The sequence below is a fragment of the Gorilla gorilla genome, chromosome 6 (genome assembly GCF_029281585.2).
Source record: "Gorilla gorilla gorilla isolate KB3781 chromosome 6, NHGRI_mGorGor1-v2.1_pri, whole genome shotgun sequence".
Lineage (NCBI taxonomy): Eukaryota > Metazoa > Chordata > Mammalia > Primates > Hominidae > Gorilla > Gorilla gorilla.
In genome coordinates this window covers 36,591,484-36,605,977 of record NC_073230.2, presented here as the reverse complement: position 1 = coordinate 36,605,977, position 14,494 = coordinate 36,591,484, and the positions used below count along the sequence as shown (strand labels likewise).

The following is a 14,494-nucleotide window of genomic DNA, read 5'->3' as shown; positions in this document are numbered from 1 at the left end:
GAGTATGTCTTTATCAGCAGTGTGAAAATGGACTAATACACAGAGTCTCACTCTGTCGCCCAGGCTGGAGTGCAGTGGTGTAATCTTGGTTCACTGCAACCTCTGCCTTCCGGGTTCTAGAGATTCTCCTGCCTCAGTCTCCCAAGTAGCTGGGACCACAGGTGCGTGCCACCACACCTGGCTAATTTTTTTTATTTTTAGTAGAGATGAAGTTTCACCATGTTGGCCAGGCTGGTCTCAAACTCCTGACCTCAAGAAATCTGCCTGCCTCGGCCTCCCAAAGTGCTGGGATTACAGGCATGAGTCATCGTGCCCAGCCTAATAATAATACTTCTTTAAATATCGATCAGGTGTGAACTGTTTCATGACATCTAGAGTATAAGAAGTGTCATCTCTTTTTATGTTTTTGAAAAAGAATCCAGTTTGAGCTCACACCTGCTGAGTTTGGCAGGAACATCCAAAATCTACAGGTGAAGGGAGGCAAAGAGAAGGAATGGGGAAGCCCCACCCATTTAGATCATACAGACATGCTAGAGGCTGATTCAGTGCATACGAATGGAGAGGGGCCTGATCTCCAGCATTTACACTGCTGTTGCCCTTATTGTTCCTTCACTAACTCAGAGCTGCTGGCTGGGGCCCCTCCTCTGTCTGCTGGCATCCTGTTCCACAGATTCTGCAATGAGAAGCCCACCACCCTCCTCCCCAGGGGCAACTGTCAGAATAAATGAGGCTGTGATGTGGTGACAAACAGGTCCTAGATATTAGTTCAGTTGACTCTCGAGAAATGCAGAGGTTAGGGCTGTCAACCCCCTATGCAGTCAAAAATCCACATATAACTTTTGACTTCTCCAAAACTTAACTACTAATAGCCTACTGTTGACCAGAAAGAAGCCTTATTATAACATAACAATTAATATATTTTGTATGGTATACATATTATATACTATATTGTTACAAGAAAGTAAGCTAGAGAAAAGAAAATGTTACTAAGAAAATCATAAGGGAGGCCAGGTGCGGTGGCTCATGCCTGTAATCCCAGCACTTAGAGAGGCCGAGGCAGGTAGATCACTTGAGGCCAAGAGTTCAAGACCAGCCTGGCCAACATGGTGAAACCCTGTCTCTACTAAAAATACAAAAATTATCTGGGTGTGGTGGCACACACCTGTAATCCCAGCCACTCGGGAGGCTGAGGCATGAGAATTGCTTGAACCTGAGAGGCGGAGGTTGCAGTGAGCCAAGATCATACCACTGCACTTCAGCCTGGGCAAAAGTGAGTGAGACTCTGTCTAAAAGAAAAGAAAATTATAAGAGAGAGAAAATGTGTTTACTCTTCATTAAGTGGAAGTGGATCACCATAAAGGTCTTCATCCTCATTGTCTTCGCATTGAATAGGCTGAAGAGGAGAAGAAGGAAGAAGAGGGGTTGGTCCTGATGTCTCAGGGGTGGCAAAACCAGAAAAGGTAGAGAGGTGGGAGAGAAGGTGGACACACTCAGTGTCACTTTTCTAGAAAAAAATCCGTGTATAAGTGGACTTGTGTAGTTGAAACACATGCGTTCAAGGGTCAGCTGTAGTTTAAATCAACAGATGTTTATTTTTTTCCAAGCCTGCCTCTTTCTTTGGAGGCTTGGGGCAAGAGTACACACGGAGGCCCACATACCATATGTCTAGATATGTAACACTTATAAACCAGGGAACAAACTGTTAAATGAAATATACCCTCTTACCTTGAAAGATATACCTTGATAGCAACCTAGAAAATCAATTTGAGTTTATAATTCTGAGACTTCCTGAAGTTCTGTGCTAGAACATGGTGGTGTAGAGTGCTACCTCTACACCTGTCCTTCTCCTGGACATCCTTCCCTGTGCATCCCAGCTCTGTAAGCATGGCCTTTGGCCACCCCTCAGATAGAGGATGACTCCAAGGAAGAGTGGCATGCAGGCTCTGGAAGCAAGCTTGTGGACATTTGGGCAAGGAATTCTGAGGTCCTTGTTATTCAGACCATGGAGGAGAATTTGCAAATATGGAATCCACGAATAACAAGGATCGAGTGTATTTTGTTTTGCTTGCCTGTTTCTTGTCAAAATTTACTGAGAGAAACTTAACAATGGGGTGCACCGAAAGAGACAAAATGGCGTTAACTCTTCCAACCGTCTCAGAGCAAAGGAGCCCAGAATTTAACAGCTCTGTGTCAGGTCACTTTTCTACTGAGAAGGAGAAGGGATAATTCCTTTTTTCTTTTTGTTGATAGATCTCTGGGTGGGGTGGATGGGAACAAACTAAGCCCAGGCAATTTATATCACATTAGTGATCATGGTGTCACATGTGGCATAAGACAGGCACTGTATCATTTAGCTAGTGCATTCAGACTCCTTGGCTCAGTAAAGGTGGATAGAGTGGGTAAGTTGTTATGACTTCCATTTTCAAATGAGGAAAGCAAGAAAGATTTAGCCAGGAACTGAGAATAGAGAACGAAGAGACCTGGGGACTGGCTTTCTGGCACCTTTTCTCTTTCTCACTGCTTGGTGCTCCTAGGTGTAGCTGTCTCAGAATCAAGGGGGAATCCTTTAAATCCATAGCAGTTAACCCAGCAAGAAGTTCTGAGCAGTCTAGCCTGAGCTGCCACGCATAAAAAGCAACATAAGGTTTTATGCAATTGCTTGAGCTTTCCTACCAAGAAATACCTTTTGCCCATTTTACTTGTATTCCTTTATTTGGTGATATGACCTAGTTCTTGAAGTTCTGGAAAACCCTTCAGAGGCTATAGAGTCACTTTTCTAGATAACCCACTTTGGATCATGCAACTCTTCATAGGCACAATATGAGTAAGCAGAGCACCTGCACTAACCACTATTTCCATTCGAAGAAAATAAAATAAAACCTAAACAAGAGAAAAAGAGGAGACTCCAAATACTACTTCACCTAAGGGAGTTTGTTTACCGTCTGTCTGTCCTTCGCAAATGTCTTTCCTTCAACCAGTGAATGACCTGCTTGCTATGGGCCAGACATTGTGTTGATGGCTATACATACAATTTCGTCAGATCCTCAGATCAGCCTTGTAGGGTTGGTGGTGTTCTCTTCCCATACATGAGAAGGCTAAAGCTTAGAGAGGTTAATTAACACAGCAAAGGTCACACAGCTAATGAGTGGCTGAGCTGGGATTCAGATCCCGTCGGTCTACTCCTAAGGCCATGCCCTTAATCAGATACTATCCTGAGCACACTGGCAGGTTCATCATAATATCAATATATACCTCGCAGGGCTGATGTGAAAATTAAAAGAGATGATATATATAAAAAGTGTTGGGCAAACCATAAAATCCTTACAAAGTTTCACTGTGATTATTTCTCTTGGTTTTACACAGGGCTTGCTCAGCTGTCCTTAGTGGCCATGTCTATATTAATCTCATAATTTATCCTTAAATCACCGAAGTCTTATTTGCCTGGCTTTTTCCATAGCCGAAGGGAAACTGAAAATATGCCTTTTGTAAGAAAGCCTTAACACCTGCTGCTAAAGGGCGCTAAACCATCTGGATCGTCAAAGGAGTATAGGCTCACTTACAAAAGACGTAGATTAATTTGGACATTGTTTCCCTACATAAACCAGGCATAAGGAGGCAAGCAACCCAGGGAAGGATAATCATGCTAAGAGTGGAAGCACTTATTAGAAATAATTACCATGTAATTATCCACAACTTCCCTGGAGTCTGTAGCCTGTGGCTAGTCTTAGGAGGTGCCCCTTCCTTACCAAGTACAAGGAGACTGAAGCACTTCAATAAGTTGATCAGGGCATGTGTCTGTGTCTTATAGCTTGGTTACCGCCACCTGGGCCTACTTCTCACTTAATGAAGCCTTCAATGCTTATAGCTAAGGTGCAGAACAGCTGTAGACTTTCTTCAGCTGGATCCACCACCCACCCCTCCCTTTTTTAATAGCACAGTGTTGTTTTGCAAGTGTGTGGGTGTGACACATCTGGCTTCTTTCCTTAAGAAAAGTGTTTATTGAACAATTAATTGTGGTGCATGGGGGTTGTGACATTTCTCTTTTCGCTGTGCCTCTGAGCTGTGTTTCCAGGCTACCAGGTGGCCCCACTGAAGATCAGTAACAACACTGAAAAGGAACAATGGCTATAGAAGCCTTGACAAGTGCAGGGAGAGACCTAGACACTTCCAAGAGGGGCATGATTGCCTACAAGGTTAATCAGTTCCCCTTGTTTCCATTGCAGCTCCACATTTATCTTGGTGGCAGCAGCTGCAAATGTAAAATCAGATCTACAGACTTAGACAATTGGAATTGTATTTACCTGATCAAGATGTGTAAATGATCTATTCTCTGTGTCTTCTTAACTGGAATTTAAGGAGTTCAGCAAAGCTCCTGCTATAGGTCAGTGAGAAGCACGCTTTTGTGTGGTGTCCAGATACAATTTAGTTGTCTTGGATAGACAGTTGGAAAGAACTGCAGTCACAGCCTAGAATCTTGATTGTCATGATCACCATTATTATTGTTATAGCTGCCATTTATTGAGCCTTTATATATGACAAGCACTTTATATGTACTACTATCTTATTTCTTCCTCTTGATAATACCGCAAGATAGCTAATAGTATTTTTTATCATGTACAGATGAGAAAACTGAGATTAAGTAACTTGCTTATGGTCATTAGGTGCAAGGTTCTAGATTCAAACTGAGTCTGACCCATGCTCTGAACCACTAGGGCTTAACAAACCCAAACCTCACTAGAATATGCAGGTGCAGAGAACACAAGGGCTTGTGATCGACCTGACAGTTTTAAATCTTTGTTTTCAGGAAAGCCAATCAAAGGAGGCTTAACGAATCTCTTTGCAAACTGATTTGTTGGTCAACCTTTGATTATTCTCAATACAAGAGGAGGGCTAAAAATATCTATTGCAGCAGTGAAGTGGCCTTATTTTGAAAATGAGTCTTCGTAGAAGTAATCAAGCTAAAATGAGGTCATTAGAGTGGACCCTAATCCAATGTCATTGGTGTCCTCATAAATAGGTGAAATTGGGACACAGAGACAGACACATGGAGGGGAGACACTGTGAAAAGACACAGAGAGAAAGCCCTGGAAGGCTGAAGCAGAGATTGGGTTGATGCTGCCACAAGCCAAGGAACACCTGGGGCTACCAGAACCTAGAAGAAGCGAGGAAGGATCCTTCCCCTCCAGGTTTCAGAGGGAACCTGGCCCTGCTGGCACTTTAATTTCAGACTTGTAACCTCCAGAACTATGAGACAATAAATTTCTACTGTTAATAGCTGCTCAGTTACAACCTCCCTGGAAAGCACATACTCCTGTCCTATGGTTCTATTCTGTTCTGTACTGTTTTGTTCTATTTTATTCTGTTTCATTAAGAAAATGGATTTCCAGGCTGGGCACGGTGGCTTACACCTGTAATCCCAGCACTTTGGGAGGCCAAAGCAGGTGGATAACTTGAGGTCAGGAGTTCGAGACCAGCATGGCCAATATGGTGAAACCCCGTGTCTACTACAAATACAAAAAATTAGCTGGCCGTGGTGGGGGGTGCTTGTAGTCCCAGCTTACTCGGGGGGCTGAAGCAGGGAATCGCTTGAACCCGGGAGGTGGAGGTTGCAGTGAGCTGAGATTGCGACATTGCAGTCCGGCCTGGGCGGCACAGTTAAGACTCTGTCTCAAAAAAAAAAAAAAAAAAGGGAAACAGACTTCCCAATCTACTAATTTTGAACAACATCAGTCTCTAGAGCTCAGCATTCTTGCCCTTTCCAAGCTGGCTCCAGTCTAATCTTCTAACCTCAGTATTAGTTAAGCCCCGAACCACCCTGAACACGCCTGGTGTCGCACAGTTCATCTGTCCGAGAGCACAGCATCAACCTGAGTGCAGGTGGCCTGCTCATTGCCTGTGCTGCCACCTTTCCCCTCAGTGGCTATTCATTTTTTAATGTCCAGCTTCAAGTCACCTCCTCTGACAGGATTCCCCTGGCTCTTCGGGCAGAGTCATTTGGTCCCTGTCCTCTGTCCCCCCCCCCCCCACACACTTTACCAGCCCCAATTACAACTCTTATATTGTATGATGGGATCAATCTGTGTGTCCCCTTCATCTCCCTCCCCACAACTAAACTTCAAGTTCCCTAAAGAAGACTATCTTTTTTCTTGTTTTTTCTTTTTAATCAAGTGTCTAGCACAGAACCTGACACACGACAAATCCGAATACAGGGTCCCCCAAAAAGGTCAGTGCAGTTTTAAGCTTTAATAACTTCTTAAGTCGAAATGCTACAAACTTACAAAACTCATTTGAACGTTTACTTCTTTTGACTCTGTTTTAATTATTTTAATAAATGTAATTTTCTCTTCTGGTTAATGTATGCCATATTTCACTCAGGGGAACTGAAACAAAAATTAAAGTTAAAACGTGTTATTCAACATTCACAGAGATAAACAGTGTTAAATGAACTTTCAAATGGTGTTCTTATAAGTTGCAGCATTTATAGCGTTGAGGTTACTAAAACTGCAGGAAGACTTTTGGGACACCCTGTTTTTGAATAAATATGCTTACAGTATGGCTCATTCTGTGTTTACTGTAAAATTCAGTTTAGTTTTTAAGTGGTTCCATGTGGGCACAGGTATTCTTTGGCCAGTAGTTGTCCTTATACTTAGACCCAAGGAGCCCTTGCCCAGGGCCCACACTTTAGAAGGCAAATTCCAAATTCCCTCCCCAAATGGCACTGAGCCTGCTTCAGGGTTCTGCACACCAGCAGCAGTGTTATCTGCTAATGTCTATACTCCCATGGGCAAACATTGCTGACTCTGGTGTTCATACTCTTGTGCCCAAGAGGTGGCTGGGGGACAGCTGCTTCTGGGAAGCTGGACTGAGCTTCCACCAATGGACTAGAGCCCTGTGGGAAGAGAGGAGGTGGCTGCAAACCAGGAACTGGAAATCGCCTCTCCCTGCACCATCATATTTAAGTGCAGATCATCCAAAGTTTCAATCTGGCCTTTCATGTCAATTCCCAAGGTATATTTGTCTAGGTAGGAAGGTAGAACTTATTGTACTTAATCATTTGTTAACTTTGTTTATAACTTTTAAATATTTAGGTATCTGGCCTACAGATCTCTGTTTGTACTTTTGCCCTGGGTCCTGCAAATATTAAAAGTGGGCTGATTTTGGCCTTAAAAAAATTATTTTCCCACAAACAGATTTTTCTCCGTAAAGAGCTAGGTGGGTAGGAAGTACTTCCATATGGAAGGTATGATAGCAAAGAATGACTGCAGTCACTGAGCACATACTCTGTGCTGGGTGATTTACACATAGTTTTTCAGTGAGTCCTCACAACAACCCAATAAAGTAGGTACTTAGGAGAAAACAGATATTCAGTGACATTAGTTTGTTCCAGCTAATAAAACTAGTGCTTTAGTTAGCCGTAGTTGCATAACAAACTACGCGAAACTGAAAGTGGCTTAAAACAATTTTTCCCCCTGACTGTCGGGTTGGCTGGGCTGCTCTACTGCGGGTTTCCCTGGGCTCACTCCTGCAGCTAGCTGTGAGGAGATGGAGGTTGGCCCGGGACAGTGCAGAAGATTCCCCGTGGCCTCTCCCACTTGTCTGGCAGTTGACGCTGCTGTTGCTGATAATGATGACCCTCCTTTATTTTGTGTTATCTACTTGCCATTGCAACCTCCTTGCCTTTTTTAGTTCTTGCTCCTGTACTGTCTGGCTCAATGCCCAGCACCTGGTGGTGGCTAATAATATGCACTCAGGTCACTTACAAGCAATGTGACCCTGGACGGGTTACTTAACCTCACTTAGTTTGTGTCCCCCACTTGCAAAATGGGTATAATGGTACAGAACACATCAGGTGGCTCTGAGACTCCAGCGCAGTGATTCAGGAGAGTGCTTGGCAGGACAGTGGCACTTGGTGCGAGCTTACTGCTAGTGCAGCTGGAATGTAGACCATCAGCGAACGTGTGTTGCCTTTTTAAACAGTGGGAATCAAACACCACTCGCTTTCCAAATGTAAATCCTGGGCTTGCAAGTAAGTCCTAGAGTGCAGAAATAATTTCAAAATACAGGGTTGAAATTTTAAGATAGCAACTTTTAAAAACTGGCAGACAAAATCAAAATAAAACAAAGGGACAAACCAACCTGAATGGCACCCCGCCGATGCTCTTCATTAATTTTTAAGATTCCACCCTGGGGCTGCTTGCTTCTTCCAGCATGGGAAGCGCTGACTTGGTGCGGCCAGGTTTCTGGGACCAGGAGGTTGGGACACGACGACGTACCTTTTGCCCTGTGGGTCTGGGTCATGTGAGCCTAGAGGAGCGCTTAAAGGCTCGAGTTCTGCAGGGTCCTCGTGACTGGGTGGGGCTGCCTCACTTCTGCCTGACTTGGGAAGCGCTGCAAGGACAACCGGCTGGGGTCCTTGCGCGCCGCGGCTCAGGGAGGAGCACCGACTGCGCCGCGTAAGTGCTGCCTGCCGTGTGTGGGTCGTGCCAGCTCAGCGGGACAGGTCCTCGCCTCGGTCCCTCGGACTTAGGGAGCGCGGGGCAGGTAGTCTCAAAAGCCCTCAGCACCAACAGGGGAGAAAGCACCGTAGGGTGAGACTGGAGTGGGGTGGTCGTGGCCGAGTCAAAGTTTTCAAATTGGAGCACTGGGGATGTACTGCGTGCGCCCAGCCGAGGGAATACTCTTGAAGTTTCCTGGCACAACTGTCGCACCCGGGGTTCTTCCAGGCTAGAAGGCGTCTCCTACTCCAGGAGCTCCTCCGGGGAAGTACGAAGCTGTGGGGTCCTCTACCGCTCTTAGCGCGGGAGGGTGGCGGGTGCAGGACACTTTCCCTTACTCCCTCAACGCGTGTTTTGGGGATGTATTGATTTCGTGGGTGCTCAGAAGCAAGAGAAGCGGAAAATACCTTCTATTTTGAACGTGCCCAAAGCAGGGAAACTTGACTTCAGCCTAGGAACGCATAGGAAGACTTTTATTCTTGGAATGTAGGATTAGCAGAAACCAAGGGCACAGGAGATAGGTGGAAGCAGCTCCCTGCGAAGTGATACAGAAACAAAAGGACTTTGGAATATTTATGGATTTAAATCCCAGTTCTGGCCTTGGCTAGTTAGTGACCTCGGGCAAATTATTTAAGCCTACTAAACCCCAGTCTTTCCATCTGAAAGATGGAGATAATAAGTTTTTCTTTTTAAAGAATTGTTTTATTGGAAATAGAAATGACATATAGAAAATGCCTCCCTAGCACGGGACTTGGCTTTTCAGCTAAGTGTAATTTTCCTTATCAGTTATGATTGATGATGAAGTCTATGGTGAAGACAGAACAAAATAATGTTTAAAACTCTGGCCATATAATGACTGTGGCTATGCATGACCCGTGTGCAGTCACCTCTGAGCCCCCCACCTTCACTGCAACCCCAGTGGGTCCCAGGCAAGGTGCTTGGGTTTTGGAGCTGGACAATTCTGTGCAATTCTTGGTTCCGGTATCCACTACTTGGATGACATCAGGGACGTAACTTATCTTCCACAGCCTCAGTTTTGGCATCAGTAAATGAAAAAGGAGCCCCTCAGTACTTGCCTTTCCCTTCCCCGGCTAAATGTACAACTCATTTTTTTTCCATTCTTTGCTTTGGGATGAGTAAGAACAAAGATGTAAGCAGAATAAAAAGTCCATTGAGAATACATTTTATTAGCTTGGTAAATAACGTTTAAGAAAGTTGTCCAAAAGGAGAATTGGAGCACTTTTGGAAAAGTACACTGCACCGGCTTTGTTGGCATATGAAAGTCTGCATGGTCGTCAAGACCGTTTGGCTAACTGGGCATTCTAGATGTGTACCTCATGCTAGTCTAAGTACAGGGGCAACCCTTTATAATGTAGTGTCATTGTTCTTAACAAGATGTTGTTTTATTAATCTTTTATAGGAGGTGATTGTTTGGGAGGGGCAATTGATCCCCCAATTTATATAAATCCAGTTTATAAATCACTTTATAGTGGGATTCTCCTAGCCTGAGAAATAGGTGGGTTTTGACTGACAGTTTGAATGACTTAGAAGAGTGTTAAGAAAGTCCACTGGGCTTACCAGTTCACTCCCCACAAAAAATAAAAACAAGAAGCAAATAATACAACAGAATTTTAAAAATGAATTTGTTTTTGTTTTGGGAAGCATCTAGTTTGTCAGAGGAAACACTGAGTGTTGAATACTACCCTGGGATGCACAGAACTAAGGCAATGAGAGGGGAGGAACTCAGTTGTTGTCCCAGGTATCATCAGATATCTGTTTATTAGCACCCAAATACTCAAGGTAAATAGGTAATGACCCATTCTTTCTTTTTTTGAGACAAGAGTCCCACTTTGTCACCCAAGCTGGAGTGGCACCATCTCTGCTCACTGCAACCTCCATCTCCCGGGTTCAAGGGATTCTCGTGCCTCAGCCTCCTGAGTAGCTGGAATTACAGGTGTACACCACCATGCCCGGCTAATTTTTGTATCTTTGGTAGAGATGGGGTTTTGCCATGTTGCCCGGGCTGGTCTCGAACTCCTGACCTCAAGTGATCCTCCCACCTCGGCCTTCCAAAGTGCTGGGATTACAGGCATGAGCCACTGTGCCTGGCCAGTGACCCCTTCTTAATAGGAAGTATGGTTCACTAAAGAGCAAACATGATTGTTTTAGTTTAACATTTCCGATGGCTTTATAATGTGAGATTTTCATTGACTGAACTAAGAACATTTAAAAGAAGTAGGCAAGCTTCTCAGAATTAGAAAGATACCTCTAGAACAATGACTCATTAATGTCTATATTGACTTGGGAGAGAGGTAAGCTGGGCAAAAAGCTAAGAACTGTACTTTCCTGGTAAAAACAGTAGTGGAGTTTGAACTTTTATACTATATTTGCAAGCTCAAAGATGTAAGCCTTAATAGACAGTTCACAAGACAGCTGTTACAGCGTATCTGAACTGAAACCAGGGTATTGAGATTGCTCTCCCTTAAGAGATATTAGAGGTATAACCTTGAACATGAAATCACATGCTTTCATTGCTTTAACTCAGACCCTGGGGTGCAGGACAGGGTGGTGGTAGTGAAAGAGGGGGAAGGACTGTGTCCTTAGATCTTGGAGCCTGAAAAAGCAAATTCTTAGCAGCTTATCTTTCCAATACAGTTGGAACTTACCTCCTACCTTTTTCTCTCTAGTCTGATTGTAGTTATTGGTTGTCTTTAAATTGCTTAGAATTGTTTACAGGCCAAAATATTTACTTTGAACCCTAAAGGTAAGCTCTTCCTCCTTTCCTTTTTGGGACTCTGTATCCCATTACCCCTCTTTCAAAAAGATAGTGCCACATATCTTTTTGTACTGTATGATTCTTGGGAGAGAATGTAACCCAGGTCCCAAGCGATTCATTTTCTCATTTATTTATTCATTTAACTAATTTTTTCCCAGTGTTTGATTATGAAAAGGTTTAAACTTTCAGAAAAGTCAAAAGAATTTTGCAATCTAGAATCTACCTAGATTCTATTATTGATTAGAAGCCAGGGTATTGATTTCAATTGATTAATCAACTGGCATTGATTAGTTCCTACTGTTTGCCTGGAGGTTTGCTCAGCAAAGCTGTAAAAACATAAAAGGCAGGGTAGGGTTAGGGAACAAGGAGAGTTTTGATTTGGCGGAGCATAGGCTAAGAGTTTGTGAAGGAATCATGTAACTTTGGTTTGAAAAGTTATATTGGAGTTGTATGATGGAGGACATTAAATTTCATCGTAGAAAGTTTATACTTTATCCTGGTTGCAGGTGGGAGCCATTGAAGGCATGGGAGGAATGGAGTGCCTTGTGTTTTAGAAAGCTCATTGCAGCATCAGTGTTGGGCTAAATTGGAGGGAAAAGGACCGGAAGTCTGAGAGATGTGTTAGGAAGCTTTGTTAATGTCTCAGGGCAAGTAAGGGTTGAACTGTGGATAGAATGGAGAAAAAAGGAAGTAGAATAGCACTTGGTGACAGATTTGACTTGAGGACTTCTGGTTTTAGAACTCAGGCATCTGCAATTATAAGGGAGCATCATTAAGAATCTGGAAGTCGCTTGGCATGGTGGCTCATGCTTGTAATCCCAGCACTTTGGGAGGCTGAGGCGGGCAGATCACCTGAGGTCAGGAGTTTGAGACCAGCCTGGCCAACATGGTGAAACCCTGTGTCTACTAAAAATACAAAAATTAACCAGGCATGGTGGTGCATGCCTGTAATCCCAGCTACTCAGGAGGCTGAGGCGGGAGAATTGCTGCAACCCGGCAGCAGAGGCTCCGGTGAACCGAGATTGCACCACTACACTCCAGCCTGGGCAACAGAGCAAGACTGTGTCTCAAAAAAAAAAAAAAAAAAAAAAAATATCTGGAAGTCATAGAAGGAGGAAGTTTGAGGAGAATGATGATGTCCTGTTATAGAGTCAGTGGGTTTGAGGGGCTGATTGGTTATCCTTTTGGAGGTGACAGCTGACAGTGGTGATACTGTCCTAAAATGCCCAATAGCAATGTCAGGACTGAACAAACATTTGGACTAGTGATTAATACTCAAGGGGTGGTTGAATGGGAATGTACGGAAGGAGAAAAAAGGATAAGATCTTGAAGAAAATCTGAATATATGGAGTCCTTGGAGCAAAAAATAAATACAGGTGTTCAATGATCTGTTAGTATTTTAATGCCTGTTTATCTACAGTGTTATTATAGCTGCAGTTCTCCTTAATAATTGACCACAGTTCCTAACTAAAAGACCATATCTGCACTAGTAAAGTGAAGTAAGTCCTTTTCCCATTCTGGGAAGTTCAGGGGGTAAGGTGAGGCAGAGGAAAGAAGAAGAGAAAGTTAAATAATTTTTTTTATCTAGGACTTTTAAAGCATACAACGCTTTTTCCAGGTAACCCACTTCCAGATCAGAAGCCAGGTAATTTAATGAACTTGTCTATCTTTTCACAAGGCAACAGCTACTTTTTTTTTTTTTGAGACGGTGTCTCACTCTGTTGCCCAGGCTGGAGTGCGGTGGCATAATCTCAGCTCACTGCAACCTCTGCCTCCTGGGTTCAAGTGATTCTCCGAGTGCCTCAGCCTCCTGAGTAGCTGGGACTACAGGCATGTACCCCCACGCCTGGCTAATTTTTATATGTTTAGTAGAGACAGGGTTTTACCACGTTGGCTAGGATGGTCTCCATCTCCTGACCTCATGATCCACCTGCCTCAGCTTCCCAAAGTGCTGGGATTACAGGCGTGAGCCACAACGCCCGGCCAAGGTACAGAGTTTTTAAGTGGCAGAAGCCACATTTGAAGCTGTGAAGGCATACTTTGTTTTTTTATTTTTTATTTTTATTTTTTGAAATGGAGTTTCACCCTGTCGCCCAGGCTGGAGTGCAGTGGGGCGATCTTGGCTCACTGCAACCTCCGCCTCCTGGGTTCAAGCGATTCTCTTGCCTCACCTTCCCGAGTAGCTGGGACTATAGGCATGTGCCACCATGCTTAGCTAAGTTTTGTATTTTTAGTAGAGACGGGGTTTCACTATGTTGGCCAGGCTGGTCTCCAACTCCTGACCTCATGATCCGCCCACCTCAGCCTCCCAAATTGTTGGGATTACAGGCATCAGCCACCGTGCCCGGTCTGAGGGCATACTTTAAATCTTTCATGCTATTCCCACCGGACTGCATTGCCTTCCTATATGCTACTGACTGTATGCTAGGCACTGTGTTAGGCGTTTGCACATGTAGGCTCCTTACTGTGACCCCTCTGTTTTGAGAAGGTGATCAGCAGGGAAGCTCAAAGCACATTGCACAATTGGTTATTGCACAATTGGCAGGATGTCTGCCCTCTGATTGTGCCTTGTTTTCACCCAACTTCTTGAACTCTACAGGAAGGGCCAGCCTCTCTCAGAAATGCCAGCCCCTAAAGCTGGTACAAAGGTCATGCAACCTTCCTGCTTCCCTGAGTTCAACAATCACTTCATTCATTCTCCTTAAGATCATACCTAAAATCCTGGCTTATTTAAGGGTGAAGTGGAGAAAAGCTCTATTTTCACTTACGCATTTGTTTTACTCCATCAATCTTCTGCCTTCCCTCATTGTCCTACAGTTGTGCCTGTCTAAGGTCACTTTTTGCTTTTTTCTTATTTTCCTTCCCTGGTGAGTCTTTGGAGAGAGGGTGCGATAGAATGTGTAGCCTGGAGCAAGATTACCCCCAGTTGACTATGGAAGCCATGAGAATTGTGCTGCTTCCTCAATGCTTTTTTCTCAAAGTTAGAAGTAGCAAGTTGTTTAGTGAATAATAGGATTTGCATTGTGAATGGGGTCTTCCTCCAGTGAGGACTTTACTAAGTGCAGTGTTTATTTGTAGTGGGGCACAGAACTGCATTCCTCATGCTTTATGACAGTATTTAGGGTTTACTGGTTTTCATGCATGTCTCTCTTTGCTAGAATGAGGGCTCCTTGAAGGTAGATACTGTCCCCTTTTCATCTTTAACTACTCCGCAAGTTTTAGC

General features: G+C 44.0%; 1 protein-coding gene across 4 annotated transcripts in view; it reads left to right on the top strand.

Annotated features, from left to right (window-relative positions):
- CPVL (carboxypeptidase vitellogenic like) overlaps positions 1-14,494 on the top strand; it is a 203,573-nt gene that overhangs the window by 40,536 nt on the left and 148,543 nt on the right. The window contains exon 1 of one of the 4 annotated variants that reach the window (XM_004045233.5): positions 8,197-8,453. The exons of 1 other annotated variant lie outside the window; for it this stretch is intronic. The gene's annotated coding sequence lies outside the window, so the exon portion shown is untranslated. Of the gene's footprint in view, positions 1-8,196; positions 8,589-14,494 lie in introns of those variants that run through there. 2 more of the 4 variants (XM_031012685.3, XM_019031140.4) reach the window with 2 other exon arrangements.